General features: G+C 34.5%; 1 long non-coding RNA gene across 1 annotated transcript in view; it reads right to left on the bottom strand.

Moving 5' to 3' along the window:
• Positions 1 to 661: 661 nt before the first annotated feature.
• The window catches only part of LOC150013006 (uncharacterized), a 301,433-nt gene continuing 284,950 nt past the window's right edge, over positions 662 to 17,144 (bottom strand). The window contains exon 2 of the long non-coding RNA XR_016510791.1: positions 662 to 709. This is a non-coding gene — a long non-coding RNA (uncharacterized LOC150013006). The remainder of the gene's footprint in view (positions 710 to 17,144) is intronic.

The following is a 17,144-nucleotide window of genomic DNA, read 5'->3' as shown; positions in this document are numbered from 1 at the left end:
TCAATACACAAAATAAGTAGTATGCATTAGCAGAACTAATAGAATCTATTAGCTTCTTTTTTGATTAAAGCTTCAGACATCTCATGATGCTCATTCAAATACTGCTTGTGGGCCATGATATCAATGAATAATATATCTTTTTTTAAAATATTTTATTTATTTATTTTTAGTGAGAGGGGAAAGGAGGGAAGAAGAGATGGAGGGAAAAATTAATGTGAGAGAGAAACATCGATTGGTCGCCTCTCACAGGCTCCCAACCAGGGACCTGGCTGCAACCCAGCCTGACCGGGAATTGAACTAGCAACATTTTGGTCCACAGACTGGCACTCAATCCACTGAGTCACACTAGTCAGGGTGAATAAAATATCTTTAAAGTTACCTATAAGCAATACTACCACAATCTTAGACTTAAAACAATAATAGTTAACATTCTCCACATAATTTAATTTTTACATCTATAGGTTTTAATTGCACTTTTATTAAGAGTAACAAAAATGAAAACAAAATCCTAAAGATATAGTTTGTTTGGAAAAAGTCATAATTTAATTAGCAAAACAGTGATGTTGACATATCTTTAATCCTACTTATTACATATTACAATCAAGTCACAGACTTTATAAAACTGACCTTCAAAAAGAACAATTAGAATAAGTAAGACTCACCAATGTATAGCTGGAGGATGAAAAGCATCAAACCCCTCAAGATTTCCCTGAAAGAATATAAATGGGAAACACATTTTATATTCACTTGTTTTGCCAATTATGTGATGCTAAATCTAAAGCAATTGATCAGATGAAAAAAGAGAGCAATAATTGATATGTTACTGATTACTAAAATTGCCTTATTAATTCTAAGAAATAATGCTATCAAAAGGGTTTTTATATGAATTCTTTGATGTAAAGTATCATACCCCATAATGTTTAAAGAATAAATACAATTCTTAATGATTTTCTCTAATATAAAATTCATGCTATGAGACATTAATGTGTTAATTAATCAAAAACCCATTTTTTATTAGATGTTAATCTAATTTATTAAAACATAATTTGTATTTTATGCAGAAGACAGTAAATCTGTTTATGTTATTCCATGTTGCATAAAACAATGAACCACTTATATTTTTTCTAATGTTATACTACTCGTGCTTCAGATATATTTCTCATAGATTCAGGACGCATTGCCTATTAAATTATGCTTACTATCTATAGAGCCTGTGTCTCACATCCAGGTGACTGCTCTACTTTAAAACAGTCAACAATTTCCAAATGAACAGGGCAGTACTAAACATAAAATATCTGAGGTCATAACTACAATAAATAATGCACATTAAAACCTTTAATGTGTCAAGATAGAAAATACTTATATGCAAATCAATACCTGAATATTTACTAAATGAGAACAACTCAAATAAAATTAAATATTTTATTTAAAATCACACGTTTAATGGCATACAATTAAACTGGTGACAGTGTTCAACTAGTCCCATCAAATATTTAATTGTTATTTATTCCTGGGGTTCAAAGACAAATACACAAAATTTCTGCCATTTACTGACCACAAGAGTGAGCATTTATGATTCATCACGATTCCCCACATCTGATCCAAATGCTCCCTTTCACAAACACACAAGCTTTTATGTGTCCCCATGCTAACTAGTAAACATTATTCATTCTTTCTAAACCAAACTCTCAACACATCTATCTATGAAGCCATAATTTCTTATAGATTTCTATTGCATTCACAGGCTTGTTCTAATACTAACACACACTCCATCATCTATTTATTATTATTAAAGTATAGTTGACATACAATATTATATTAATTTCAGGTATACAACATACTGATTCAAATCTATATACATTACAATAGAATTATTACAATGTCTAGTAGCCATCTGAACCTATAAAAATTGTTATGATATTGACTATATTCCTTATGCTGTACATTACCTCCGTGACTTATTAATTTTGTAACTATAAGTTTGTACCTCTCAATTTCCTTCATCTCTTTTGCCCTTCCCACAACACCCCTCCCCTCTGGCAACCCTTAGTTAGTTCTCTGTATATATGAGTCTGTTTCTGTTTTGTTTTGTTGGTCCTATAATGTTGTTTTCTAGATTTTACATATAAGTGGGATCATATGGTATTTGTCTTTCTCTGTCTGACTTATTTCACTTGCATAATACCCTCTAGGTAAGATTCCATTATTTTTATGGTTAAGTAATATTCCACATTATATATGGAATACTATACATATTATATATAATATTCATCCTTCTAATGATGAACACACAGGTTGCTTCCAAGTCTTGACTATTATAAGTAATGTTGCAGTGAACATAAGGATAGGTGCATGTATCTTCTCAAATGAATGTTTTTGTTGTCTTCAGATAAAGACCCATAAGTGAAATTGGTGGGTCATAGCATAGTACTATTTATCATATATATTTCTTTTATGTGCCCTATTTCCTCAACTAAATGTTTAGTTCATTGTAACAGCAATCAAGAGTTCTGTGTATATTCAGAAATTCTGAATCCAGTAGAATTTTGACTACTTAGCAGGGAATTTTGAATATATATATATATATATATATATAGTCGTATATATATATAGTCGTATATATATATAGTCGTATATATATATAGTCGTATATATATATAGTCATATATATATATATATATATATATATATATATATATATATATAGTCATGGTCATGATTGGATTAAAACATTGTGTGTGTGTATATAAAGTATCCAGTCATCTAATATAAAAAATAGAAACATTTATTGAAGGAGATACAAGATATAAGAAACATTGTACACAAGACAATAATGCCTCAGTCCCCTTCAAAGGAGGCATCTTGGGACCTCACACAGCTTCCCAGCATCTCTTTCACTGTTCAAAATACTCTGCAAAACCTTTGTTGGAATGGCTATCAGCTGCCCTGTTGTATTTTCCCGAATCTCATTGACAGTCTGAAATGTCTTTCCTTTCAAAGGTGATTTTGGTTTTGGGAAAAATTAGGAGTTGCCGGGCTTCAAATCTGGTTCATTGGTAGCAGTCTGAATCAAGTTATTAACAACTGCAGCACAATGTTACTTCTTCTGCTCCGGTAGCAGAATCCATGGAACTAATTTTGGCAAGACACATTTCTTACCAAGATCTTATGTCAAAATATCAGACACAGTAGTTTTTGGAATCCACAGATCAGCTTCTAGTTCTCGCACTATCAGTCACCAATCTTTGCTGATTGCAGCCTGTACATGTTCGACATTCTCAGGTGTTCTAGCTTCAGGCCTTCCAGAATATAGATCACTTTCAAAAGATTCTCAACTATGTTTGAAGCATTTGGGCTGTACTTTTATTTGTGTTGCACTCACTGCATCATCCCTGAAAGCCTTTGAATCATCCAAATAGTTTCTGCAAAGGAGTGCTCAAGCTTAGCGCAAAATTTGATGCAGATTCATTGCTCCACTTGTTTAGTCATTTGACTGTGATGCACATACGGTACACATGCTTACTCAGCAGTGTCTATCATCCCCACTGACTAGTACAATGAAGTCATCATCATTCATGCATGTGCATTACAGTCCACTCTCCTTGGCTGCCAGGTTACATCAATGTTGCACAAACTATTCTCAGTATATTAACAATGGCTGGACTTTTTCTGGACATAGATCTGTCCATTACTTAGTTAAATGGAGAGATGGAGAGTTTAATATTACATACTATGTCTGAAATGCTGAATGTTATAAATCTTCAAAAAATTGACTTTGGTTTTGAAAGGAAGGAATTACTCTTCTATCTAAAACAGTTCTTGCTCATGGCTAATAGAAAACTACATCAGAATTACTTTCTTCCACACTCTTTTAATAAATAATGTTAAAATCTTAAAAGGTATTGCTATAACCTTCTGCTGAACTTACAAAGAACTAGGTTCTATGGAACTGAAGCAAAATAGCATTTATTGAGTAGTTACTATGTGCCACTTGGCTTACATACATTACGTTCCTCATTTTTTTTCTGCATTATTAAATTCAAACTAATGAGTTAGAAACCACTGTTGAGTTCCATTCTTTTCAGATGAGGAACTGAGGCAAAAAGAATTTGAGTTACTTCCCCACAGTGTCCTGTTAGCAAATGATAGAGATGGGATTTAAATGCATGCAGCCTGACTTGGAATCTTTCATTCTGTAACTACAATACTATGCTATCCATGTCTATAAATCACATATACTAGATAAAGGGGAAGAAAATGCAGTAAGAAAGAATGAGAAAGATTTTACAAATTGTCAAATGTATAACTGACATTATTTTAAAAGCCAGTACAAATTCCTAAAGGATTCTACTCTTCACACCCCTTTCCCAATAAACCCCAGGCAGTTTTAGAATCAATGTTTTCATTTAAATGAGCCAAAGTTATAAAACCATTACCTAGATATAGGAGTATATTTCGGAGTTTAAAAAAATGATTTTTTTTTAGATATTTACATGGGCATTCAACATTATCAAACATCATACATTGAGATTTAAAGTGTAGGGTTTAATTTTAGGTAAGATTTAAAATACTTTTAAATTTGATCCATACCTTTGATTCTCTATTCTTGAACATCTGAAGCATTTTTGTATTCCCATTAACAAATACAGCAGTCATAAGAACCGAGTATAATTTTGAACTTTTATATCCATAAACTTCATATTTCCCTTAACCAGCTCTTTTCTCTAAACGATGCACATTCTGAAGAATACAAATTTAAATTTTAGTTATTTTGCCTGTCTTATTTAACATTTGGTTTTCTTGACTCTGTTATCTCTAAAATTTCTCCTCTGACTTCCATGACACTGTTTTTATCTAGTTTTGTTCCTGTCACTCTGGTTATTCCTTCTTAATTGATTGATCATGTATGTGTGTCTCATGGACTTCATTTTTATGACTTTGTCACGTTGCCCATTTCATTCTGTACCATCTGTCACAATGGCTACATACAAAGCCACAGTTTCAAAAATAACTTATCAGTAAGTCCCAAATGTATATGCCTCAAATCAGTATATCACACTTACTATTATTATGTAATGAATATCCCAAAGACACCCCAACTCAACTTGTAAAAATGTTCAATTAACCTTCCTTCCATTAATCTGTTCCTGCCTCCTCTATCTCACTGAATAATACTGATACATAATACTTACTCAACATTAACTCTGAACCTGACATTTGTGATATCTTATTTAAGGACCTTACAACCTCATAAGGTATTAATATTATCACTATTTTGAAGATGATACCCAAAAAGGTAAAGTTACTTGCCTCAATTCACACAGACTGCCTACCCAGTTAACCATTACACCAAAAAGGTATTTTTCCAGTTGGACATGTTAGACTCTTTAGAGTCAGTCTAGATTTCTTTTTTATTTACCTCAAATAACTGAAGTCACTCACTTCTCTAGAATACGGGTACATGGTATTTATTGTACCTATTGCCTTCTCTCTATTCCTATGTCTCTGACTTTAATTTAGATTTTAATTCTCACCTTGATTATTTTAGTAATTATGGTTCTTTATATCAACTCCTACACTGACAATAAGCTTTAATCTCTGGTCTTGAGTCCAAACACATTATTCTGCTCTTGTTGAAGATTAGTCCATGTAAATGGGTGGGAGGTGTATAACTGTAAAAAAGGTTGACTTAAATACCACCTAGGTTTTCAACTGGATTTATATAACAAACACATGTGCACAGGTTTGATAAGCAAAAAACTCAAGCCTAGTTTCCTAAGGAGAAAAGTTTCTATCACCAAAATTATGAGATTATCTGAAATTGAAAATCTATAAAAATGATTAAGTAAAATCACTATTCTATTGATATGTTGACATCATATTTGCAACCATAGAAAATAAATTAAAAATATATAATTTTTTCTCATGTAAAGTCCAAGACATGAAGATTGTCCATGTTCCCATAGCCAGTAATTTTCAGAAATTATGGGAAATAAAGGTTTATATGAGTTTTGGCTACCAAAGTGTAAGGGTTACAAGAATCTACTTCTGTATATGTTTATACTGAAATTATTTCTAGAACTACTTTAAAAACTTATTATTAGAGAGAGCAGAAGGGAAGAAGAAAGAGAGGAAGAGAAACATCAATGTGAGAGAAAAACATCAATCAGTTGCTTCTAGTATGTGTCCCAACCTGGAATCAAACCTCAACCCAGGCATGTGTCCTGATCAGGAATCAATCCAGATTGAACTGATGACCGTTTGCTTTGTGGGACAGTAGTCAACCAGCTGAGTCACAACAGTCATGGCTATACTGAAATTAAATTGACATGGCATTTAAAAATTGAAGAAAATTGCACAAGTAAACCATATTATTCTCATGAATTCAAGAATATTTTATTTCAATTTCTAGCTGAAAGAAATTTTTCTCACATAAAGAACAATAAACTACATTCCTGAGTTAAAATGTCATTTTTATACATCCTAAGGAAAGTCACTAAGCTTCTGTGGTCTCATTTTCTTATCTGGGAGAAAAAAGGGTGGGGGCGAATTTTACTATGTAATTTTAAGATCTTTTTCTGTTCCACCTTTTAATTAGGGCAATTTCTCAAGTTGGATAAAATTTCTTTGGTATCATCATGTAATTAGAAAGGACAAAATTTGAACACCAAGCAAGACATTATGCCAGAAGAGGAAAGAATATGAGACATGTATGTTTTAAAATTTGAGCTTCATAATTTGAATTATTTTAATTTCTAAGGGAAAAATTGCTTTTAGATAATATGTACTGGATCAGAATCATGAAGACATATACATTGTTTTCAGTAGTAAATGGCTTTGTTTCACACTGAGGGTATACTTGGAATAGAAATAGTGAACAACAATAGCAACCTTAGTTATTAGAAAAATTCTGTCCAGAAAAATGAGTTCAAAATAGAGAAAAAAGTAAGATGAACAACTATTTTTGGTTCAAAGAAGTGATAAAAACAAATGCACTGAGGGGATGTTTCTGACCGAAGAACCCAAGTTTATTCCCGTTTCGTTGCAAGTCTGATATCATTTACTTAGGAACACACACCAGTTTTATGCATGCTGGATGTAGCTCTGAATAAATAGCCATCCAACACTTTCCACAGTTGGTCAAAACACTTAAGATACATCCAATAGATAATCTTAGGAACAGATGTGCTTCTGTCCAAATCATGTACTGAGAATTCCAATTATCCAGGCAGCCAGATCACTATAACCTAATTGCTACTACCCTAAATGTGGGATGCAATCACTGCTTTCCCACCCTTGTTTATCCCAAATAAGCATTAGTGAGCCTCTCAATCTAGCAACTGTCCAGGGCTGTTGGGAGAACCAGCAGCAAACTGCTTATCAACCAGAGCCTGCAAATTGGTTTCTGCAGACTTGTTTATGGGGCTCACATAGTTAACTTCTTTCTGCATCTGTGGCCAAAGGCTAAGATGACAAATATTTTCTACACTAGCAAGGAAAGATTCTTTTAAAAATTAGATTAAAAATAAGATAAAGAAAAAATGAAGACATAATTTAGCAAAAAGGTATTAAATGCTAAATTAAATTGAGCACTCATAAACCTCACTGTTAAAGGCATTTACACAAATTGAAATGTATTCTTCCATCTCAGTTTCACACAGAGTGCAATATGCACTATTTTAAAATTAGATAATCTGCTTAAAAGCTATTACTGTAAAACTCCACCTTACTGCTAACCAAATTTACTGTAATGTGGGTGAGATTATGTTGCTTTCACAACCTCTATTTGTTGTTTCTATGAGAGGGATGCACTTAAAAATGTTTTTCTTCTTTTTTAAAGTAAATGCATTACAATGTTTTTAAAAAATAAGAATATAAAAATATATAGTGTTTTCTTTAAAAAGCTCATTGTTTCTCTAGAAGAAAAAATATATTTAAACAACTAACAAAGACAAATTATGTCATTAGTGAAAATAAGTAGTTTTTAAAAATAAATATTATGAATAATATTTAAAATTTTAATGCTCACAAACAAAAAGTTATAATTTAAAAAGTAATTATATCCTTAGTTTATAATTATGTGAATGACTGACACTAAATCATTGAACAGTTTTTAGGTTTAACTTTGTGCTAGAAATAAAATAAATTGAGATGTGAAATTCAATAGAATTGAATTCTAGGAAAGTCAAACTTCAAAGAACCAGATTTTTAGATCTTATCAATAGAAAACAGTTTTCTCAGTGGCTCAATAACCCACTTTTAAGGGACCTAAAATAAGACAGGTCTATGAAAATAAGCATATTGTATTCTGGAGCTACTATTTTAAGCCCATTATTTAATGCTATATACTATTGATGGGTGAGGAAGGGGCTAAATCATTCCCAATGCTCTTGTTATTCTCTCTAGGACTAAAGATTCCACATGAGCATGAATCATAGCTTTAAAAATCTCAGCAATCTGGGTATCACTGATATGAAAATGCCGCTAATTGGTTTAATTTTATCGAACATATTTTTTTTTTTCAAGATCAAATGCACTTAAAAAATTTATATCACCTACAAAAAAAGAAGAGTTGTTTCTTAAAGGTAATGTAACTTAAATAAAATATAAAGTTTAAATCCAGGCTATAACCCATTAGCAGTTTCCTTCCCTAGGAATCCTAAATATAACGTATGATCTCATCTGCTCCTGGCAAAATACCATTCCTCTTTGAAGCACATCTTCAGTGACAGCATTTTAGAATGTCTTCCTAGCTCAAGTAAAGCAGTATCCACAGTACTGCACTATCATCCTCAGAAGTATTGCTACTTAGAAGCAGAACGACCATGAATAATGGTAAAAAATAGGGCACTGCCCCCACGGGAACACAGCAGCAGAGGTAGCAAAATGCTTAAAGTTCTGACAGCTTTTTCCCAGAGATTTAAACTCCAGCAAATAAGGCCCTGAAGGCATATAAAAGATAGAGTGAATTTAATCCCCCCCACCCCCACCCCTCGTTCACCTGTTCAGCTGCCACAGGGGTCATTTCTCTATGTGTAATTTAAAGTTTATTCCATTTCTGCCTGACACAGGTCTGAAGAATCAGCATAAAGGGGCTTGGGGAGATAGAAGACTCAGAGATTAATCCCCGGAGTATATTCATCAATTAAATGTAATCTATTAATCTAGATTGCCAATTTAGTTAAAAGTAGCCCGATAAAGCCGCACAGGAGGAAGCCGTTTAGCCAGACCACACCTGCTCCAGGGTGGAATGCCATACTCAGCACTTTTACCTGCTGCCTTCTGCTGTTAGCCTTAGGAAAGGTAACGGGAGGGGCTATTAGCAGCACTACTAATATATTAATATTGATAAAGGATCTGGCACTGTTGGTACTGTCTGTGAAAGGTAAAATGCAGAGAACTGAGAACCGGAAGAGAACGACCAAGACCAGGGAGAACCTGAGGACAGGGAGGCAGAGGCCTGCCGGGTATGCTCACCTCGGCATCCACCCTGCCCTGAGCACACTGTTCCTCTTGGTACCAACTGCACTCTAGCAAAGCCAAAGAATAGGTTACCACCCAGCACTTTAAAACTCTTCACAATATTTACTGTGCACAAGCATAAAATTTCCAAGAATTCATTGCTTTACCTAATACAAATGTGGTCCTGATAAAGTCTTTCAATTCCCAAAACACATGAACAGTTGAAGAGCTTAATCAAAGATTCAGGGGGAAAAAACACTGAGTTTGAACTGAGGACATTTTAATTCAAATCTGTTTTGGCATGTACCAAATGTGGGCATTTCTTAAATATTTCTAGGTTTCAGTTAGTTTCTCATCTCCACAAAAGAGGACAGGAGATGCAAATCACTCTGAGACACCACAGAGCTCTAAAAACACAAGACTGAACAACATGAAATATTTTCTGGTTGTGGATTAAAGAAAACAAGAATTTTGCTACTCTCTAGTAGGAATGGATATCAGATTCTTTCTGTGTAATAACTTGTCATTTATATGCAAAACTAACGCATGATATTGATACAACCAGTGACTCAAACCATTTGGGATTTACTTAGAGACCAAGATTATATTTAGGAAGGAAAGTAGTGTTTATATTCCAACCACAAAATCCTTTCTTTCAAAGTGCTTGTTTATCCATGGAAAATATTGCAGAAAACATAACTTGGCTATCAATAACTGGGATTGGGATTTTAATTCCTCTCAATGAATTTGTGGAGTGCAAGGGTTAACTTCAGGGTTCCTATGTGCTTTCTAAAAAAATGCCTGTAAAATTTTATGTGAAGCGCATATGTACATTGTCCTGAGATGTTTCATAGCTTAGATCTACAATTCAAATTAGTTATGATGCAGAAATAAGGTGAGCAGATGGTTCTCACCTCAAGATCAACATGGCATAAAGAGACAAGACAAATTGTAATGTTTCTAAGGAGGCATTCTAAATAAAGAACATAGGATCTACTTACTTACATCTGCAAAATTCCAAAGGCCACTTAGTCTTTAGTAGGGTAAATAATCAATTGAACCACTGTGTATAATGGATTGCAGCTATAAAACAAACACTTTGATCATAAACTATAACAATTGTGACTTAAATTAACTCTCCTATTTTGATGACTGGTTATTTCTTGTGCTTTGTAACAAAGGGACACAGATTCAGAATTTACAACAACTATTTAAGCTACCATCTTCCCTTCAGAGACAGCCCTTAATATAAAACAAAGCTCAGTCTCAGAAATGTCATGGAAGATACTAGGGAACTTTCTCTCTTATTCAAAACCCTTCCATCTACTGTTCAAGACATTTATAATGCATCAAAATGATAACACTTGGACTGAATATTCTCCTTATAATTGTGTTTGGGAGTATATTTTAACAGGAATAAGAAAACAGTGTCGGAAACAAGATGGCGGAGGAGTAAGTGGAAGCTATACTAACTTCCTTCCAGAACTAGTCTGGATTTACAACGTAATTTTGGAGAAATCATCTGGAATAACCAACCGAACACCAGCTGGAGAGAAGTCTTATAACCACGGAGAGACAGAAAAGGCCGCTACATCACAACGTGACCGGTAGGGAGTGCGGAGACACGTAAGAGCTGGCTGGGCTCACACGGGTGGCAGCTGAAGGGACTGAGAAACAGCTCAGCAGCCAGGGGTTCCCCCTGAGAGGGGCAGGGTCTAAACCCCCAGCTGAACTTCCCAGCCCACAGCAACAGAGTGGAAAGTAAAATAGTATCCAGCTGAGAAAAGCGAAAAGCCATGGGGTTTCTTGCTAGCCGGAGAGAAACAGCTGGAGAAAAAGAGCTCTTAAGCGGATCACATATGAAAATATTCTGCCCCCACTTACCCTGGGCACAAGCAGAGGGAAGACAGAGAGGACAGGAAATGCTTGGGGAGAGTTTGGTGTGGTGGCTTTGAGGGGAGAGCTGAGGAAGCGGCCGGCCGGGTCCCAGTGCTGACTCATCCCCACACTGCAGGCAGACCATTCCCCCTCCCCCACAAGTGGCATCAGCCTGAGGGGAAGCAAAAGCCTTGCCTACAGGAATTAAGCTGCCACACCCACGGTCCTTAAGCCTGACAGCTAATCACAGATTGAATAGATTAACAACTAAAGGAGTCAGACAAAGGCAGTAGATTCCTGGAAGTCTCCAACAGGCTGCCTAGGCCCAGACTGGTACAGGATCTGACGCCACCAGGGGCAGATCCAGGAAGTGCAGATCATTCTAAGAAGCACCAACAAACAATAGGAGTCACAAAAATGGGGAGACAGAGAAACAACCCCCCATCAAAAGGAAAGGTAGAATCCCCAGAAAGAGTGCTAAATGAAATAGAGGGGAGCCAATTATCAGATATGGAATTGAAAGCATGGATTATGGAGAAGCTCAATGAGCTCAGTAGAAACTAATAAAGAACTCCAGGGAAACTACAAGGAACTCCAGAAAAACTACAAGGAACTTACTGAGAATTATACCAGCATGAAAAAGGACATAGAAGCTATCAATTAGAGCCAGGAGGAAATTAAGAATACAATCTCTGAATTAAAGAACACAATAGAAGGAATTAAAAGCAGGCTAGAGGAAGCAGAAGATCGGATCAGCGAGCTGGAATACAATGTAGACAAAAACTCCCAGACAGTGCAACAAAATGAAAAAAGACTGAACAAGACTGAAGAGGCTCTAAGACAGCTGCAGGACAACATGAAACGTAATAATATCCATATCATAGGAATTCCAGAAGGAGAAGAAGAAGAGCAAGGGATAGAAAACCTCTTTGAAAAACTAATGACAGAAAACTTCCCTAACATGAAGAGAGAAACAATCATGCAAGTCCAGGAAGTACAGAGGGTCCCAATGAAGATGAACCCCAACAGGCCCACTTCAAGACACATCATAATTAAAATGCCAACATTCAAAGACAAAGAGAGAATCCTAAAAGCAGCAAGAGAGAAACAACTAATAACATACAAGGGAGCTCCAATAAGGCTATCATCAGATTTCTCAGCAGAAACACTACAAGCCAGAAGGGAATGGCAAAGTATATTCCAAGTAATGAAAAACAAAGGCCTACAACCAAGAATACTCTACCCAGCAAGGCTCTCATTCAAAATGGAAGGTGAAATAAGGAGTTTCCAAGACAAAAGAAGGTTAAAAGAATACATCTCCACCAAACCAGTATTGCAAGAGAAGCTAAAGGGTCTGCTTTAAGAAGATGAAGAAACAGAGAGAGACAGAGAGGAACATGAGTACAAAGGGGGAAAATGACAATGAATAAGTACTGAAAGAAAGAAGGAACTTCTACCATTTGCAACAACGTGATTGGAACTAGAGAGAATTATGCTTAGCGCAATAAGCCAGGCAACAAAAGAAAATTACCTTATGCTATCACCTGTTAAAGGGAACTAATGAACAACACAAACAAATGAGCAAAATTGAACCAGAGTTATGTAAACGAGGAATAAACTAACAGTAACAAAGGGGGAGATGGGAGGCAGAGAAGTGGTAAGAAGGGGAAGGGTCTAGTCAAAGAACATGTATAAATGATCCATGGACATGGACAGCTGGGTGGGGACTGAATGTGGGAGAAGGGAGGGACAGGGTGCAGAGAAGCAAGAGGGGGGAAAAAGTGAGACAACTGTAATGGAAAAACAAACTAACAGAAAAATTTTTAGTGGGGGGAAAAATAAAAATATAAAGAATAGAAATGCAAGTTCAGTGAATATTAGACGGACAAGGATTTTCCTTCACACTGTATATATTTTCTCCCTATCTGATCCCTCCAGAATTTGGCATGCTAAAGAAGTAAGTAATGACCTAAGTTTCTTTGCATAAAACTAATAAGACCAGTTGTTAATAACGATTTTTTTACTAAGACTTTGACTGGAATGTCATGCCTAAAGGAGACATGCTTGGGCTTTGGTTGTTACCAAAAAGCCCTGAGCAACTGGGACTGACTTTCAAAGGTAATAAAAGTCCACGAGATAAAAGGCCTGGTACCTTGGATGGATGAGCGGTCCATAGCAATCTTTCTAGGGAAGGAACGAAGGTTGTTTTCCTGAAAGATGGCTAGACGGGACCTTAAGGCACAATGGAAAACCAGGAGGACCTGGAAAAGACAGGTGTTTACAGGCAAGGCTGAATGCCAGGTATGTGGCTCAGCTTCTGTGCCCTGAAGGGCAGACTGAAGGTCACCCTAAATGTTCCTTGTGTAAGTTCCAGCAAAGCAGAACTAAAGATCATAAGTGATCATTTGCTGCTCTTGTTGTGTTTATGCAAATGAACAGGATAAATTAAAAATGAACTTAATGCAGTCCCTTTAATGACAAGGAGGGTAATCTTAGGGAGAAAAATCAAGATTCAAGGAAGATCACAATGCCCAGTGGTAAACTATAAAGTAATGCAGCTAACCGTCTTTAAAGTTTCTTTTCATTTAAAATTTGTTTTCATTTGAAAGTTAAACTATGTCTGTGGCATTATCAAAGATGTTTAATTTACAGGCAAGAAGAATGTCAAATGCCTTGCAACTGGATGTCTTTCCGATAAGACAGTCCTACAGATCTATAAACTTGTGTGTGGGTTATGTTACATAAATTAACATGTGTTTTCTGTTTTCAAAGGGCATAAGCCTACGATCTCATTACCTGAGTGATTGTCTGTACGTATAGACCTCACTTAATCCTGTCTGCATTGCTGCCTCCTGAGACTCACTGGTTTGGCTGAACTAAGTGGCTGGGTTGGTGAAGAACGGGGTGGTCTGTGGGCTTCACTTTAAAACTGGTTTCTCTTTTCTATCCTAATGGCTTGGACAGAAAGAGCCCAGAGGCCCGAGAGGGGGGAAACCTAAAATATTTCCCTCAGTCCAAACTAAGTATAATGGGCAAAAGGGTTTTGGACAGGTGAGATGTACCTGGCATACCTTCCTCCAAAGAAGCCCTTCTTTTCCCTAATGTGGGACATTGAAAAATTAATACCTGTCTTTTGTCATCTAGTGGTTACGGATTGAATGATGTCCTTTAACCCTGTTGCCCCCAGAATACAACAAGGATGCCAGCCTGTTAAACCAAGCATGCCGTTGTCCAGAGACAGCCAACCAACCTGGAGTCTGCACAATCCTTCCCCTTGTAGGAAGGCCACCCTCCCCTCCACATCCCCACTCTTATTAGGGATTTCTTGACCCAAGGGTAGGTAGGACGACGACCATGTCTAGCTTGAAGCAGCTAGAGGAGCTCGAGACCTTCGTCCATTGTCCTTTATAAGATTGTAAAGGGTCTTAAGTCTGAGAGGGAGGAATTGTTATTTTTTATTGTTAAAATATTTAACTAATTAATTAATTATTTTTTTAAAAAAGAAGAAGAATATATGAAAGGGTGAGCCATGGGCATGGACTTAGGGAGGGGATTGTTGGGGAAGGGGGGTGCTGGGCGGAGGGGAGCAAAGGGGAAAAAATTGGAACTATTGTAACAATATAATCAATAAAATATACTTAAAAAAAAAAGAAAATAAACTTTTCAAATAAAAAAAAAAAAAAAGAAAAGGAAAACAGTGTCTAGGAGTGTTTCCTTAAAATAATTCCTTCTAATTGAACAATAAAGAAGATATAAGAGATTATCATCATACTTTAGATAATATAAATTATGCTACTAAACTTTTCCTTCATATTTAAAAACAAAAAACACAATAATAAAGTCTCTTTAACTTACTCTGTTATCTCTACATTCAAAGAGAATATTTTTTAGTTATAAAACTACCGTGACATTTGGTTGATAGTTATGACTTTTCCACATAAAAGGAGATTGAGAAATAATTTTTAAAAATTGTTGTATGAACAAATAAGCAAATGACATAGCCACAAATATAGGCTGATAATCTAGTTATTTACATTTCTCAGTGTTCACAAATATTATCTCATTTCTCCATCACTCTGTTAGATCATTAATAGTATACTCAATTTATAGATTAAAATAATTAAAGCTCACGGAAACTGAAAAATTTTCTCAAAGTTTGCAAAGCTACTAAATAATAGAACTAGGACTGGAATCCAAATTAAAATGATTTTTTTTTTTTAATCACAGGCCAATGTAAACCTTTCAGGTGTTTTAGGATCGATTTTATGCCTTTATGGGAATAGACACACCTTTAAATTATCCCTGGCTTATTATTCATTGTTATTATTTGGAGTTATTCAACAGTCTACCTCCCTTTTGCTATCAGTATGAGTCAATTCAGTAATAGTCAACTGATAATTATGTATCCAAAACCTTCTGCATATGTCACTGTGAAGGTTTCTATTTCTTTCTCTACCATTCCAGATGGTGTATACAATAATTTGAAGGTCTAAATATGTATTTGGGGAAAGTAAATCTATTCAAGATATAGATGTAAAAATGAGGTTTTAAAATAATTTTCTCATCCTTTTCTTATACTCACATTAAGAGATGGTTCAGAAAATATGCAGCATTACTTTTCTTTGACCCAAGAAGCATTCCTTTATTTTTATACAGACACATTTATTAAGGATTTTTTAAAACAAAAAAGTATAATTTTGAATAACATTTTAATAATTGCAAAAAAATGAGGAAATAAGGTTTAAATATTACATGAACATCATATTATTAAATGAATTCATATAAACTGAGAGTTTTCGGACAACTTGGCATTTGTAAAAAGTGACTACAGTATTATTAATGTCAATATTGTAAATGAAAATAGTCCTGCTTGTAAAGGATTAATTACATTGTAAGTTTAAAACAAAAAATAGAGATCACATAAATATCCATTTCAACAACTAGCTATTCTTTAAATTTATTATCTCTGAGAGCATTTTGGTGTATATTTTTTCATCTATCATTTTAAGAAAATGTTTATGCATTTTGAAGTAAAAGCAAAATAGAATAATTAAAATAGATTTGGATAATGTACTCTTAAGCTCCATTAAACAATATTGTACTATAATTACTATTTAAATATATAGTTTATTTAATGAGATTTCATAATATATACAAGTAACTATCTCAAATGTCTCAGAGTATGGCAAACATTTGCTTTAAAGGCATGGCCACTAGTCTGTGCTGTTGTATAAGAGATATCTATTTTCATTAAATTATTTCTAAAAGAAGCTAGCTTCTTTTTGTATATGTGTTAAGAAACACAACTGTGTCAGATCTCTCAGGTTTATACTTGCAATTTTCTTTAATATATTACATGACAAGTCAATACTGGGGAAATATTTGATTTAAATGGTATAAATCTATCAATGGTTTCCCCTCTAAGTTCAAGAGGACATAATATGTTTAATATTAATATATTAATAATTTATGAAATATGAAGTATATTAAGCTACAAAATAATAGCTTCTTTTAATTTGATGTATGCTACAAAAAGTGTTCTAGCAGTATGCTACAAAAAGTGTTCTAGCAGCTGGATTTTACTAATGATCGAGTAATTTGCCTGCACATATTACAAACTATCACAAATAGGTTTCTAGATAGTTTCATTAGTGATTTTAGATAAATATACATTAAATATACATTAGTGATATTTTTATATTATATTCTATTTTATGTAATTATTTTCTGTTATCCATAAATGTTTTTAGTCTCACTTGTTAAAGCACAATTAGATCTTTGCATTTTTAACATTTTATATTCAA

This window comes from Furipterus horrens, unplaced genomic scaffold, assembly GCF_987537825.1.
Source record: "Furipterus horrens unplaced genomic scaffold, mFurHor1.1.pri manual_scaffold_4, whole genome shotgun sequence".
In the NCBI taxonomy this organism is placed as follows: Eukaryota; Metazoa; Chordata; class Mammalia; order Chiroptera; family Furipteridae; genus Furipterus; species Furipterus horrens.
The sequence above is the reverse complement of the archived record's forward strand: the minus strand, read 5'-3'. Positions and strand labels throughout refer to the sequence as shown.